At 43.4% G+C, this 17,398-nt stretch overlaps 1 long non-coding RNA gene across 1 annotated transcript; it reads right to left on the bottom strand.

Moving 5' to 3' along the window:
- Positions 1–958: 958 nt before the first annotated feature.
- On the bottom strand, positions 959–16,886 carry LOC144768969 (uncharacterized). Its single transcript, XR_013598656.1, has 2 exons — positions 16,066–16,886; positions 959–1,154 (listed from the first exon to the last, which is right to left on the bottom strand). It is a non-coding gene; the product is annotated as an uncharacterized LOC144768969 (long non-coding RNA).
- Positions 16,887–17,398: the final 512 nt, after the last annotated feature.

The raw sequence follows: 17,398 nt of genomic DNA, 5'->3' as shown, positions 1-17,398 counted from the left end.
CATGTATACACCTCGCTTAACATGTGCACAGGATTCTTGTCATCATGAGGACCATCCACTCTGAGTCTCTAAAAAACTCCTGACCCCATCACATCTACAATATGGGCAACTCCCCTATCAGCAAAGTCCTTACCCGTATCATGAATAACTCCATCACCTCCAAAACATTCCTGAATACACTGCGAAAGAAATCTTCAGCAGATCCCACTCAACTAGCAAACTACCGTTCGATCTTCTTTCTGCCCTGCCTAGGCAAGATGCAGAAAGCCATCAACTCGCTTACCACCTCAATGCTCACCAGCTCCTAGAATCCACACAATCCAGTTTCCTGCTTAACCACAGCACTGAAACCGCCCTCATTGCTGCCACAGATAACATCAGGCTGATCCTCAAATGTGGAGATACTGAGCCCCACACAGTGCTTAATTTAAGCCGGTGCTTTCCTGTGCTGAGCACTGGAACTGAATTGGTTTCTGGTGCTCGGCACCGGCACCTAATTGTCACCATCACACTTAGGGCAGTCTGCCACATGATGGCGCTGCTCATGTAATTTAGAGATAAGCAGGATCACAGTTGTTTAGGAAAACAATATACATTGAAAAATTGCTACTACCTTCCTCCCCAGCCAGTCCTTTAGCTTTGGGGACCTGGAATAATCTTAACTGTTGCATTTACATTCGAGAGGGATTGTTAGTAGTTGTTTTTGCAGCAATGACAATGGCGATGGGTGGTGCAAGCTGCAGTGGCCTCCTGGTCAGAGCCCTGGCACTTTATAATTTACAAATTAAGCACTGCCCCACATACTGCTTCATGTCTAACAAAAAAATAAGGGTGTTAATAATTTCCGTAAGTCTGTAAATTTCAACAACAATGGCTAACAGTCCAAAGTGCTCTCCCAATTCCATCCTGCTTCTCAGCCCATTTCCTTACACCTTAAAAAATATAGAAAAGTCAGATATTGTGATGTTCGTTCTACTTTATTGGAGAATTACCACAAGTGACTGCAGACTCATAAGAGGTTTCTACAGAATAACATGTTGGGTGTGAAAAACTGAAGATGGTCCCTGATGTGGAAAGTTGGAAAGGGAGAAGATCCAGCAATTGGTGTTGACGCAGAATCTGTCAGTGGCTTGAAGACCTAGGTTAGCTCTCCCCTGCAAGAGACAAAAACAGACAACGATCAGAAAACTACTCATGGTAAAAGGCAAATTCAAAAACCTCCCACTGAACAACTCACTGGTGGGCAGGTACCTTAAGTGTTTTGGGGCATCCTGTGGCGATATTTGCTGGCTTCTCTTTTGTGCTGCTAGAAGTGCTTCAATTATGGTGGAGAAATGGCTCAGAAGGTCATATTCTGAGATCTCATATAGAAAGTGACCATATGTGCCAGTGGCAGTGGTGCTGGACCAATTTTCAGACTGAGGCTGCTGCCATTAAAATCACATCACTGAAGCTGTAAAGATTGTGAAGGATCCAAGCGCCACACAAAAAATAAGTGTAGCAAACATGCCATACCCATGCAGTATTGGAGTGGTAGGGGTGGAGTACATAGCTAGTGGACCATGTTGGAGCACAGGTGTGGTAGTCATAACCGGACCACATTTTCTATTGACATGCCTGCTAAATTTGCACAGATATACAGTTTTATCTGGTAAAATTTTATAGTACACAAACGATAGTATGTGGATATGGACTTCAACAATATTTATCATTTGCTTATTGCTACGTATAGTGTCTTGATTTGATCCTATTAAAATATATTTTTCATCAAATTTCAGAATTACCAATCTGATATACTTAATTTGTGCTTTCCTAATTGCTTATATAATTTGAATTAGGTGTATAGTTCATTTACAGGTATTTAAATGTTGTGTGGTAATAAAAACTGACATCCTTATCAAGCTCTTCCTGTACTCTAGCAATATTGTCACCTCGTTCATTTTTACAAAATCGTCTCACTTTGCAGCCAGAGAAATAAAAGTAAATACCAGTTTCCGAATAAGAAGTAATTTGACAGAAGACATAGCCTGACATTTAACATCGAAGCGTAACAAAATGTGACAAGATGAACACAAAATTCAATGGCATCATTATTGCTCATACCTCTTTTGAGCGCCAGTATGGATATTTCTAGGGGTGCTACAGCACACTTTCCTCCCTCCCGCTCCCCTTACTTGTAGTGCATATGGCCACTACAGTAGGTCACCAAAGGCCATATTTATGAAATTTGTGGTGCTACCCTGCGTCACAGGGAAAGGGCAAGAATGCACATTATTTATCCAACACAGTGCATTCCTGTCCTTCCCCCTGCGCTGGCACCATTTTGGAAACCAAGCCCCAACGCAGGCCCCCTTGCTTCACGGTGCAAGCGTGCCTGTGTTGTAGGCAGGAATATTTATGCGCGAGAAGGGTCAGCTTCCTACACAAAAACAATCCTGAGACGCTTTTTTGATCCTTTCTGTGTGTGCTGCAGAATACAGCACACATAAAAAGAGGGAAAAACGAGGAGAAATATAGATATTTCTCTTCGTTACTCCTTTCCAGGTGAGGCGTATATTTTTGGAGCATTCCTAGGTTTACAAGTCCATGTAAATCTGGGAATGTGTCAAACACCATGGGAGTTACGTGGGACCCACCATAACGCCCATGGAATGCCTCTCTTGCGCAGAGTGGGGCAAAGCAGCGATTTGCACTGCATTGCATTGCTCCAGATTGTTTTAAGCAATTCAGCGCCATGCAAACTGACTTTTTGTGACTTCATAAATCTGACTTCGAGATTTACATCACACATGTACCACCTTGCATGGTTCAAGAATGACGCAAAGTTCTCTTAAATATGCCCCCAAGTGTCTCGGGACTTATAATGGTTGCTCTTGTGGTGTGCTAGTATGAGGTTTTACCTTTATATGATTTTTTGTGTTCCTGTGAATAAGTGACCTCTTTTATCAAGTTTGTGAAACATTTGATTTGCTACTTGAGTTATGGCACTGCATTTGTGGCAACAATTGTGTGCAGCTGTTTGATGCTAATTGGATAATAACAAGGCTCAGTGGGCCTCTGTAGAGGGTATCTTATTGGACTAGAGGAAGTGATGGCTAGGCTGGCCACTTCAATAGTTCTTTCCACCTAATGAGGCTCAGTAGTTTAGAGCAACTCATTCGTTTTTAAAAAGTCAACCAACGGATAAAGCTTTAGCTGCCTTAGTGAGTTCACAGGTGCCTAATAGAATGTATACTACTGGTGATGTACTAGATATATTTTATATTTCATTGGACTTCTGTACATGGGCACACAATATGAGGAAATAACTATTTCACCATTTTGGCTTTGTGCAGACTAATATCATATATTGCTGCCAATCTTATGTTATTACTTCATTACCTGTTTTAGTGCTTTTTCTTACGAAGTCCAGTAATGCTTGCATAACCCATTAACTTAGCACACATTACAATTCACACTTTACTCAATTCCTCTCCTTACCTTTTTGGGTCTCGCCTAGGCAGCGCATGTGCTGTCTCGTCGAGAGATGCTCTATACAGTATAGCAGGGGAAGATCCGCCCACTATTTCGCCATAAATTTGATTGGCTGCAATGATAAATTCTGCATTTTCATTGGTATGTGTCTTCTTAGTCCCGCCTCCTGACTGCCATGGTGTCAGTTTTGCTCTTCCGAGGCTATCAGCCCCTTTACTTGTAAAACAGTTTTGTTTCCCTGTCTCTCCCAGTTCCCTCCCGCAGTCCGTAACTTTTTGTATCAAAAACAACAACACCCCCCACCCCATTCGTGCCTTCCTTCATGCCAGCACTTGCATTTAAAATGCAATAGGTCTTGGGTAAATCCGAGTCTTATTGCTTTTTTAATACTTGTTTGTCGTGTGATTGGTGGATGAATTCGCACTCTTTCTCTAGCATGCGCGCGATGCCTTACATCGTACACATGGGCGACAAAACAGTGCCGTTTTCTAACAGATGGGGGTTCAGAGATGTCAGTCCTCAGTAACGCACACAAGGGGGCAATTTCTGAACTTCGGATACAGTGACAAACAGCCTACAATAAAGTCAGTGTCTGTGGGGAGCTTGCTTGCTTTCTCGGATCTGTGCTGAGCATCCCCAGCAGCTCAGCTGCTCAGAGACCTCCCTAGATGTGGTCCTGCACTGTCTATAAGGACAACCTAACGGTTAAGATTTCGCTGAGGCATCCTGCATCCATGCCCTGCCGTGAGGAGGCAACCCCGTCTCCCAAGTCGGTGAGAAGGAGGTTTCCGCTCTCGTGACCACGGTGAAACAAACACCCAATTGTCTTCCCTGGGCAGAGGCGACCTCTACTTCGGCCGCGCCTGTAAGGAGGAAGGTGCTCCATTACTCTGTCTGCAAAGACAACGCGTCTGTGCAGAGGCAGCCCTCTCGCCCCCTCCCCTCTCTACCGGGTCTACGTTGAGGCATCTTCCTCCGCTGTCTGGTGTGTGCAGAGGCTACGGCCTCCATTACTGTTGTGGTACACACGCAGCCTATTCCACGGCTGGGAGGAGGTGGGGGAAACCCCGCTGCCATGGCGGTGTAGAGGTCGCTGAGCACCCACCCCGCCAGGTCTGTGTAAAAGCAGCACCCGCTGCAAGGACTGTGCAAAAACTGCCTGCCTCATCTGTCAGGACTGCAGCTGCGAAACATCCATGTTGCACACTCCCACTGCTTCTCTCCAGCAAGATTTTTGTGTTAGCTCACGTGGCTGGTGACGAACGGCTGTGTATGTCCCTTCCTTTGAAACACAAAATAACAGCATGGCTTTTATTTCCTCTGTGTCTGCTTTCACTGTAAGCATTTATTGTTTTTTTCTTTGATTTGTAATTGTTGTTACACTCCTTTTTCTATACATTTAATTTCCCCTTCAGTCTCATCCCTTCTTTTTCTCTTACACACCCTCATCAATGCAATTGCGTTTAAATGCTTTGTGGCAATTCGTCTTTTGTCTGTGGTCTGTCGTTCAGTCTCAAGCACCGCATTGCGGTAATAGTGAAAGCACTGAGGAGGTCATACGAAATAAGACACAATGTGTATGTGTGATCTGTGAAATCTCAGTGCGCAGTGGGGTCGCATATAATCTCGATTCACACGGGTCTATCGGCACAGGAGTTGTTTGCTGTTACAATGATCGGGCCACCTTCACAAGTTTCACAACTAGTCGCAATTCATTGGGAAGGTCATAAAAGTAAAAAAAAAAAACATGAGTTCCAAATGAAAATCTCAGGCCACCCACGTGTCCTACTGTAGCATCACAATGCACAAACGCATCACATATCACCACAATGTCCTGGGGAGCCGAGTCAAATCTGAAAGCACAGAGGGGGTGTTACGAAAGAAGACACAATGTGGATGTGTAATCTGTGACATCACAGTGCGCATTGGGGTTACCTATAATCTTGATACACACGGGTCTACCGGCACCCGAGTTGTTTGCTGTTACAATGATCGGGCCACCTTCACAAGTTTCACAACTAGTCGCTATTCACTACAGAAATGTGCTCAATGCTTTTTGCGTTGGTACATCATCATATGTATTTGTGTTGCTAACCTGTGAAAGTCCACCTACCTACCTCCTCCATGTCCTTCTGCCCGCACAGAGATTAGTCCATAGAAATTGTCTTCCACGCGAACCCGAAAATAATATTTTTTTCAAATCTTGTATTGTGAGTGATATGACCATGAAGGCCCTGATTCTATATTAAAAACACAGCTTTGGACTACACCATTTCCCGCTAAAAGGCAATATTTCTCTCCATGTGTTCCCATACCTGGAGTAACATCATAATACCTGGAGTGCCACACAGTTTGGTGGTCCCTTTCCTTCCATATTAAAGAACAGTAGATCTTTCAGCACCCAGGCTAATATGCTGCACTGCTAAATACATGTAAGGTCACAAAGGCAAGACCAATTACATAGCAAATGCTTGTTTTTGATAGTTATATGTCAGTCTATTTTCACTAAATCCTGAATCTGACCTACTATGATTAGCTGCAGTAGATCACTCATCTAGAGAGCATTTATAGACCTATCACTGGGTGAGAGATCTCTGATGAAAGCATGTCAGTGGTTAATCTTGGGAGATTCTAGTCAAAGTACTTTTCCAGGACGTGGTCAGTAGAACTCATTTCAACCACTAGGTCTGAGCCCCACTCCTCCAGCAGCCTTTTTACTTACACACTGGTTTCCTATTGTACCTTCCTGGGAAGTCACAGAACGTGTCAGTGGCACAGTTTGGGTTGGGATTGTTACCACCCACCCAGCTACTAATATTTGCAGACTAAAACAGAGGCAGACACTGCTTAGTTTGTAAAATAGTTTGTAAAATATTGAGATCTCAATGCTCTGCTGTGAAGACTGCAGCCGACCTCATTAAATGTCGGCACAACGAATATCAATTCTGCGTAGTCTTGAACCCATCTTATACCTCTTTAATCCACTAACGGCGACACCCTGACTACTTATTTCACATTTTCAGGTTTCTGCTTTGTTCCTTTTTGACGGTTTACCATCTTTCTCTTCCTTCTTCTTTGCCCTCTGTGTGTTTTCCCCTCTCTTGCTCTCAATTAATATTTGATGAGAAAGAAAAGTGCCAGTGGATCCCACTGGCAACCACCAGCTGAAAATGAGCACTGGAGGCAAATCTTTTTTTGGTAAAGTGAACTCAACATTTTTCTCCTATATCTCTGGTAATTCATCTTAAATGTGGTAATGCATCAGATTTTCTAAGGACCTCTCATGTGTTCCTCAGGCATGGTTGTCAGACTATAGTGGTGTGATAGTTGCAATGGCTAACTATTCCAGCATTAGAAATTCGAGTGCTGTGGAAATAAAAGTATGAGGTGTTTTTACTACTAGGGACAATCTTGTAGTTAAACTCTACCTTCATGCTCAAATAGTTCTAGCAGCAACTTATTTCCCTAGTCCAAATCACTCTACCAACTGATTGGTGGGTTATGAACTGATGTATACAATTTGTGGTTCAAAAAATGGAGTACAGTTAGCTGGAATATGACTCTATCTGACAGCTAAGGAAAGTAAAAATGCTTTTAAATGTAAGTTGTATGCATGCTTGCAGCTGAGAGTGTGCTTTTGTAAAAAAGAGTGTGTGTGAATGTGTGTTTATGTGTAATCATGTGTGTGTGAGTCAAAGTAAAGGCCAAATATGGTGTGATGGCTACTCCTCGTTCTTGTCCAAGATTCACTCATTTGCAACATTTGGGGGTGGTACACTGACCTGAAAAATAGTATAACTAGGGTAGGCTTAGCTAGTTAGTTTGTCAGACTTGTCTGAATAGCTGACCTGTCACTGACCCAACACACTCAATAGGTGATCGAAAGCAGAGTTGCTGGCGGAGCACTCTGTCAGAAGATTCGATAACCCAATCGGAGTTTGGAAAGGAGATCGATGGCCCAATCGGGGTTCGACTGTTAGCTGCAGAGAGGGTTTACAACGCTGGCGTTTTGAACTTTAACTGCGGTGCAAGTCTTAGCCTGTGGTGGTCCTGTCCTGATCCCATTTGGTCCGTATCCTGTCCTGGTTCTGATTCTGGCTTGCACCTGTTCTTACCTGCTGGCACCTGTACTTGGGATTTTCTTATTCTTTTGACTCAGCCCATGGCCTGGATTGGTCATCACACCGAAATGGGTAACTATAAAGTGTGGGTTTGTCATTGTATTGTTTCCCTTTCTTTTACCCACCCTCTGTTTTAAAATGCTTAATGACATTTTCTCTCCAATGCATTTGCAATGATTATTTTCCAAAATTCTGTGTTATTCTAAGAATAAGAAATGAATCTGAAATTGATGTTATAAATTTCAAAATTACTTAGATAAAGATTTTAAACTTTTCAGAGTTTGTGGTTATTCATGAAACGCTAAATGTTATTATTGCTACCTATTTTTCTCTCTAACTCCCTTGATCCTTTAGGACCATAGGTATTGGTGACTTGGATTGGTAAGATAAATGTTATAAAATCCAAATGGTAAAAACACCAATTGGTTTGAGTGTTGGTTTACCTGTTTAATATATATATATAGATATATGGGCCCAGGTGAGTATGTTGAGCAGGTGAGCCCGTGCTCTATCAGGTATACTGTAGGCATCTATGATGTGAGATCTATAATCCCTGAAAATGGCAATATTTTGTTTTCGGTAATTTCGTTTTGTCTAATAAAAAGATTGTATGTGATAGTAAAATGGTTGTATTTTTATAAACAGGTAAGCTCATTCTTGGAGACATAAATACAGTCTAAAATATGCATTCTAAGCATATATTTCACTGATCATTGTTGTTTTCGAGATCGTCGCCTGTGACATTAGTAGACAGTCTGTTCTCTGAACTTCTTAGGTGCCCCTATCTAGAATGATAGTACTGCTGCTTGATGCTGTAACATCAATTTAGCCTGCCATTGTGCAATTTTTATATTTTTTAATTTACCGCCGTATCCCTTTCAGGGACCTTCACATTGAAGAAATATGACTACGGATTTACTTCGATGGAGCGGGATGGAAAAATGGAACTGAGAGAAAAGCAAAAATGAAGAAATCTGTTATGAAAAACAATAGGCAGAAAGGCACTGCATTTTTCATACTGACTGGATCACCCATGATTTTTTAGGCTGGCTTCCGGAATTTTTGCCACTACTATCTCAATAATTTCCTGTGGCGAGGAAACAACAATACCCCCCGAAAGGGTCAGCTTAGCTGGGGGCACCGTGAAAGTATTAGAATATTTTATTAGTGCTATTCAGAGTATATGGCTTTTTTGCACATTTATGTGAGAATGGCTCTTGATGTAGCTGGCCCTGTTTATTCTGTATCAGCCTGCCACATATACAAAACTCTCTGGAAGAAGTCAGCCTCACTGACCTCTGCACTCCATCGTAAACACAAACGTTTGGGACTAACAATGCTCACCACTTACAGGACTTCCAGTGTCCGCCACATGGGCCAAGGTTCTGTATTACCCTGAGGACTTCTTCCTGGTACTCACTGTTTTGGCTTATTTCTTGTAACCTTTTTGTTTTGAATTCCCTAGAACTATAGTGGTTTGTTAGGGCTCATAATGAAAGTGTCTGCGCTGGCTATAAGCAATGTCAAGGCATGTTGCACGCAATGACTAGATTGTAGAACTGTAGTGACATTTAAATACTATACAGCTATTGTAATTTGTTAAAAACACAATATAATATGTTTAGGAAAAAACCTTTTGTGGCACAAGCATGATGTTATTTAGTCAAGCATTTGAGAACAGAGTCCAGGCTCCCACCTGACACATGAGGGGCACATACGTCAAACAGACCTGGACGTGAAAACTCTGTGTTGTCTTCAATCCATTAACTGGTCACAACTGAGTACTCTCCACTTCCAAAAAGCAGATCCCAGTTCTGATTCGTGCGGTCTCGCATACTTCACTGGACTGTCTATATACCTTGCTCTCGATACCTCGGTGATCACAGCTTCCCATACCTGTCCCACATAATGATGTCCACCATTTTCGTGCATAGGAAATATGTCAGTCTGCGGTGGAAGGCTCTAATGGTGTTGGAAAACCTTCCCTGAAGTATGGAATGTGCAGCAATGTCTGTTATGACTGCATTCAAATGTAGGCGATACATTATAGCTCACTGAAACACAAAACAGCCTCCTTCTTGGGCTTAGTCCCACAGAGGGCATCAAGGACTCTTTGAGTGGAATGTGAATGTAGGAACTCAGACACAGTCAGGTGGTTCAATCTCTAGTCGCTACTGAATCTTCAGAAAAGAGAAGGACTTTATTTACATTAGATACAATAATTAGTGAATGCAGTAATGTCTTAACTAATGCAATCGCTGTCTAATACACGCATCTCTGTATTATTCAACGCTCACCTAACTCTCTGTGCATAGAGGCTGGACTACATTAAACATGATACATTTTGTCTACGCTAACACTGGGCACTGTACGGGCAGTAGAAGAGCCTAGGCATTAATGATATAGGATTGTTGTTTGTGTTCCATCAAGGTCCACAAAAGAACCAGAAGGAGTCCTGCAGGTACCCAGAAGTTGCAATAAAGTTTTTTAGGGGAGACGATGTGGCCTCATGGCTAGACTGCCGACCTGCTGGGAAACCAAGGTTCGAGCCCTGGATCGACTCCACATCCTGTGATTCTGGGAAAATCACTTAATCTCCCCGTGCCAACCAAAAAAATGAATGTGTCCTTGTGTAACGTAACTGGTGCTCACGTAAAGAGCTCCAACACCTTCGGGTCGAGTTTGCACTATATAAATCTGCAACAAAAAAAAACGATTGTCGGCTGTCACTCAACACAGTCCACTCTCCTTTTTAAACTTCTTTTACCAAGGGTAGCCGTCAAGGAGCGATTGCTCGATTCCCTGTCAACATGTCCGCTGGCATTGATAGATGCTCATGAGTCTGTGGTCATTGTGTATTGCAACAAGGCAGTTGTGTTTGCCAAAGTAGCCTTGATGACAACATCATGGCAAGATTCATGAGAGGCTTTCTGCTCCACAAGTGAGAAGGGCAAGAGGCTGACAAGTCAGAGCACCTCAGGAAGCGCACAAGAAAACTAGTGATTTGCTAAGAAGGCACTCCGCCACTTCAGGAACGCAGTGCTGCACCATATTTACAACAATGTGGTGCAGCCTGCGTTTCCATCTGAGCTGGCGCTAAACCTAGCAGCCTAGTGCCAATGCAGGCACCCTTCCACCATAGTGAAAAGGTGTCTGTGTTGAGAGGAATATTGTTTATGTGCAAGAAGGCCTCCCTTCCTGCAAATAAAAAATCTTTAAATTACGTTTTTAATTGTTATGTGAGCTGGTTAATGCAGCACACATAGAAGTTTCAAACCATCCTTTTGTTCTTGTTTATGTGCTGGAAAGTTCACCTTCCTGCACATAAACAATCAATGGCAATTTTCTGTTTCTATGTGTGCTGCACGACACAGCACACATGGAAACAGCAAAGACGAGGAGAAATAAACATTTCTCCCCGTTTCGCCTTTTTAAGACCAGGTTTTCCCTGGTCTAAATGTTGGCGCCTCCTATTTACGCCACCCTTGTGAATAGGGGGCGGCATAAATCTCAATGGGAACAACCACTGCAACACTCAATGCCCTCCCTTTTCACGCTAACAGCATAAAAGGGTGCCTTATTTTCAAGGCAGCGCTAACCCACGTTAAGTGGCTTAACGCTGCCTCGTAAATGAGGCGAAGCCCACATCGCCACCTCAACGTCACTGAAAGTGACATTGTGGTGGCAATAGGATCCTGAATATATGCCCCGTCATCTCTTCTCGATGTTCATACCCTCCAGAATGTCAGAACATAAAAAGAAACTTTCCTAACAAAAACGAGCACAGATGATGCTTAGATGGTGGTCATCCCAATGAAGTGGAATAAGATATGCTGGGCAGCAGTTGCACTCTGGTGATGCACATGCGCTTGCCATCGCTGAAAAAAAAACCTTCATTAGAGGCCCCAAACAGAGGGGCTGTCATTTCTTGAATTGAGTCTAGACAGGTTCTCAACATTGCTGGTAGTCCAACTCCTTCTTTTCTGCTCACTGCAATAGTAGGCTTCTTAGCCACAAAGACTATGCCTGGTCCTACAAGAAGTGATCAACATAGTCCTTTCCATGGTTCACTGCCTCCTCTGTGCTCATGCATAAAGCTTCACTGAAGAAAATCTTGCAAAGAGAACCTGGTCTCAAACAAGAGCAGACAATACCAGGTTCACAAACCACTCAGATTCTGACCTGCAATTGCAAATTTGGAAGGAGCCAGCCTAATCCGTATGGCTTTTTAGCTGCGCACATGTATCCTTATTATTTGTAATATTTAAAATCCATATTGATGGTACAAAGCCTATGATACTCCAAAGTGGTGTAAATTGACTCCAGGCACGTCTTAGCCAATCAGGGGCAGTCGTTTGGAGTGCCGCTCATAATCCTGTGCTAAATGCTTCGTAGGAGGGATGGGCAACGAGAACATCACTCAGTCACAAGCTGAGATAATAGATTGCACATGATCAAGTGGGGGAAACGTCAAGGTCTCCTATTTGTTATTTGTAGTGTTTGTGGGTACATTCTAGCCACACTACAATCTGAACTATGATAGCCGTTCATGTTAAGGGTGGTTAAAGACCAGCACTCTGGTTTACATATGTGTTCTAGAGAAAGCAACAATCCCGGGGCTACACAAACACACACTCTGACATACTGAGCTCTGACCCCCTCAGGTACATGCATACAATTTCTCACAGTTTTTGAGAAGGGGTACTCTTTATCTGTGCTCTTTCCTCAGTAGTGGGGATTAGCCAAACACAATTATATGTCAGTGGTGAGGCCTGGTGATGTTGTATGGCATTTTAGGATCCGAGCGAAAATTCCCGATTCATGCCCTTATATAGGAACAATTCACATTGCCCTAATATAGGCATAGATATCATACCCATATTTAGACATAGGCCATACAGTCCAAATACAGGCATGGCTACTTCCACCCGTACCAAAAATCCACAACGATTTCTTGGAAAATCGGCTTAAGCAGTCAGGGACATCCCCTTGCTTGAATATTGATTTGTCCAAGAACTCATGGAGATTACAAAGAACTACCATTCCCTTGGGGTTCTTTACTGACGGTATTATGCCCGAATTTACGTCTAGGCACCTTCAAGGTATAAATATGCCTTCACTTGCTCTAGCAAGGACACGGTGGTTCAAAGCAGTTCGACTAGCTACTTGCCCAACGCAGCTCGCTCCAGCAAGTGCTGAAGGAAGCCGACCCTCCAGCTGACGCACTGACCGAGAAGCTGTCCTTTCTCTCGCTGAGAATCCAGCTCCTCGCGGGGTGTTGGGATATCGAGTCCCGAGACAGAGATATCAGACCTCCTTCATTTTAAACTAAGGTATGGAGCTGCTTAGACCCTAAAGAGAAATCTTGGATAGATTCTTGGCAAAGAAACTAAACCTATGCTACACCACACTTACTTAGGTAAGGTACATCGGGGTAGGCGTATTTTAGAAGCACCAGTTGAGTAATTTTAGTGTTTGTTATTTATGTATGTATTTATCTATCGTTTAGTACCCATACAATGCTTTTACAGTATTATTTTATAATACGCTTCTCGCTGTACGCATTATACTTTACAGTCTGCATTACGATTGTAGCAGTTCACTTTACTTGCATGAGAAAGAAGACTGTTCAATAAATCCCTTTTATTGAAAACGCCTGTCTCTCTATTTCTCTGCACCTCTGATGAAACTAAGCATGCACGATTGACTGAGTAAAATATCTATCTATTGTTTCCACGACTCTGAAGAAATGTTTATTCTTGGGGAAACAAAGTTGTCATGTTTATGCAATTGTCAGAAACTAATTCCTTCATGTTTATTCGAGAAAGTTTCTAGTGACCTCTAAGCTAGCTGGCACTCACAATTAAGTCTAATATATTTGATAGAGACCTAGTAGACATAAGTCCTACGTCAAATCTATAGGATATATTATTCGAATGGGCAGAGCCTATTGGGAATATAGGAACTACACTACAGATGAGGTGAAGAGTCCTTCCATGGTTGATCCATCATTTGTGTCTTTCATTTACAGCAACCTATTGAGACACCTTGGAATTATGGCTGGGGGAAATCTATCCGAGCTGATCATACCCTCCCTGTTATATTGTGGGCGATAATCTGATCCCACCCAAGTTTGCTGTCGAATACGACTCTCCTGGCAGAGTGGGCTAAAGAACGGTGATGGATCAAACTCAGATCTGTTGACTGGGTGTTAGTGTTTGATTGATTCAGATGCTCTGTCCATCACCACCCCCTATTGTACCGCTTTGTTCGCCATAAGTTGGCAGGGTAGGCTCAGACGTGAGTCCCATTGCTCACTTTGCCACAGGATTCAAGCAAGCCTGGCTGAAGATGGTTGAAATGCCAGAAACCGGTCCTAGGAAGCTTGTTTCAGGTCCAGGGAAGGCATGGCTTGGCAGTTCGGGCTGGACTGTTCCCACGAGGCAAAGGGTCAGACTGATTTGCATATGGCCATGTCTGAACTGGGGTGGCAGAGTGGGCTAAAGAACGGTGATGGATCAAACCCAGATCTGTTGACTGGGTGTTAGTGTTTGATTGATTCAGATGCTCCGTCCATCACCACCCCCTTTTGTACCGCTTTGTTCGCCATAAGTTGGCAGGGTCTGCTCAGACGTGAGTCCCTTGCTCACTTTGCCACAGGATTCAAGCAAGCCTGGCTGAAGACGGCTGAAATGGCAGAAACCGGTCCTAGGAAGCTTGTTTCAGGTGCAGGGAAGGCATGGCTTGGCAGTTCGGGCTGGACTGTTCCCATGAGGCACAGGGTCAGACTGATTTGCATATGGCCATGTCTGAACTGGGGTGGCAGAGTGGGCTAAAGAACGGTGATGGATCAAACCCAGATCTGTTGACTGGGTGTTAGTATTTGATTGATTCAGATGCTCCGTCCATCACCACCCCCTTTTGTACCGCCGAATCCGACTCAGACACAGCCCTTGCCCATGCACTAGACGAGCAAGATCACAGTGGAGTGACTGGCGATAATATAAAAGAAGGACAAAACACACATAGCGGAGGCAGAGACAAAACAACTAGCGCCAGTTGTAATATAGAGACACTATCAGACCTTGAGGTGTGAGACAAAGTAGGCCAAGCCAGCGGGAGCCAAACCGAGAAGAAGAAATCTTACCTGAGATAGCTGCCGAGTTCAACCCAGACATAGCCTTTGCACATGCCCTAGGCGTGCGAGATCACAGCGGAGTGATGGGTAATAATATAAAAGACGGTCAAAACACGCAGAGTGGTGGTGGAGATGAAACAACTAGTGCCTATTGTAATATAGAGACAGTATCAGACCAAGAGGTGTGGGACAAGGTTGACCGAGTCAGTGAAAGCCCAACCGAGAAGATGGAAGCCAAGATGAATCTAGATGATAGCCCTGAGGGAAATCCTGCGAGAACATCACAAAATTCACAGGCAATCGACTAGAAGATCAAGCTGTGGTCAACGAAAGAAAGAGAGAGACCGCTCTGGAAGTACCATCGAGAACTCCTGGAGAGAGGAAGACGCGGTGATCCAAGACACCATGGACCAGGAAGATTGAGGTAGCAGGCAAGTGGCTACGTTTCCTTTGGGGTTGGTAAAAAGGTGGTGGAAAGGTGTTCAAGAGCATGGAAGGGGGGGGGGTGTTAAACTCCCACATACTATGTGAACCCCACACTCAAGCCACCCTGGTGATGGTCACCTCCACCTGAGCACTTAGACACAAATATAGGTATCAGATATACTGATACGGGATATAATTTTTTTCTTTTCCAGCCTCCACAAGATAATCCTACGGGGCCACCCGGAAGACTAGAGCTGCCTGGAAAATCAGAGACCTTAAAGAATCCCATGGAAATTAAGACATAGACAAAGTTATTTTTTCTTTCATAAAGGTGATAGGTAACTGCAATAAAAACAAAGTTTTAAAATCACTCTCCGCCCTTCAGTGTGTCCTTCTGACCCATGAACCGATCACACTCCCCTATTACGGTCCTGCAGCCAAGCTTTGAGCCCTCTTGGCTTTTGTTCTATGTGCTCAATACATTAAACACCCAGTAAAGACCTGAAGCCTAGTGGCATATTAATGTCTGGGGTTGCGTCGTTTTTGCACCAAGCAACATGCTGCGTATGTGAGGTAAGCACTTAATGCAATTCTCGAAGCCATGCAATGCCACTTTGTGTTGCCCTGAGTAACTCATAAATCCAAGATAATGCTGCGCAAATCGATGTGTAGCGTTACTCTGCCCTGGGAAGGCATTCAATGGGCCTTGCACGGGTGTTCCCACACAACTCTCATAGAGTTTGACGCATTCCCAGACTTACCATTGCTGGTAGACCTGAGTTTGCGCCAAAGAGATACATCTTCCCAGGTGAAGCATAAGGAGGAGAAATATCCTTATTTCTCCATTGCCAATAAAAGTGTGAAATATTCTAACTAAACAGATGGAATAAATTAACCTGATTTTACCATTACTTGCTGGACGTCATGGACTGCTTCACTCTTAGCGCCCAAGGCCACCCTAAAAGTGAATACAAACACTAATTACTATACTATACAATATATGTTAGGTTATACACAGAAATTAGTTTTCTATTTACACTCAGGAGGACAACATTTTTTCTGCAAACTCAGTAAAGGTTCCATGCCCTCCACTTCCTTCCCTACCTCCTTGTCAAGGCAGGTTTGGTTTGTAATCCTTTACATTTCAGGAGCATTGAAGCTTCTCTAACAGCCCATGTGCACCACACCGATCTAGATCGAATGGACCTGCCCCTCATCTAACAGTTTCTGTAAGTGACAAGCTGGGTGTAAGTGTAAATTTGTTTAGGTGAGTGAGCTGTGAGTGAACAGAAGAGTCTGATGTCATGGAGACATACGGTAGGAAACAATAATGTATTTCCACCCAATACAATTTCCAAATCTTATCTGAAAATATGACTGCCCCGTGCATGATATGAGAGTATCATAGCGCCACCTATGAGCTGTGCTCTGGAAAAAGATCCCAACTTTGAAATTACATTTTGAGAGGTCCCAGTTCCCACTGGCATTCCATTGCTGGTTCACAATCCAGAGCCCAGGGGGATATCCGCTTGGCTTTCATATATATAAGCCAGGGCAATTAAAGGAGAATTGCAAAATTAGACAGGTGACAGCATAACCCAAGTGCCAAGGGGGCATGTACATGTTAAAAATGGGGTTTGGCCATTTTATGGATACATTACATGTGGGAGTTCACAAGTGGAGGACTGGGAATGCAAGAAATAGGAGTGAAGGTCATAACTGCTAAAGAAGAGTTACTGATTGCTGCTCTGACAAAATGTTTATTTAGAAAATTACAAAGTCCAACAACTGACAAAAGGGTGAATAAGTGAGACATATATATTTAATGGAGGCCATAGGGACACAGAGGAGAGTGGAGAGAAGTGATATACCCTCCTTTTCAACTATAATAATGCACCCTACATATAGTGTAACTAATAAAACAATCTAACATTAAAGGTCCAATATACAGTTTGACAGGCAGAGCACTTCATCACAACCACTTAGAAGGACCCTCTACGGCAACCTCTTAGACTGCCCACCTCAGTTCAAAGCCACTTGAACCTTACGTTTTCTGGGAGCAGAGACCTTGTTGGCTCCGTCAACAGAAACTTTCCCTGATGGCCCGACAGAGTTGGGACTACCACCATCCACCCAATTTAGGATGAATGATGTAGTGCCTTTTTTGCTTGTCTGTCACCGTGAGGAAAAACCTGGCAGTGACGGACAGAAATAATAAATAAAGACACCCTTCCTCTTT

Source organism: Lissotriton helveticus, chromosome 7, assembly GCF_964261635.1.
Source record: "Lissotriton helveticus chromosome 7, aLisHel1.1, whole genome shotgun sequence".
Classification (NCBI taxonomy): domain Eukaryota; kingdom Metazoa; phylum Chordata; class Amphibia; order Caudata; family Salamandridae; genus Lissotriton; species Lissotriton helveticus.
This window is presented reverse-complemented; position numbering and strand designations above follow the sequence as displayed.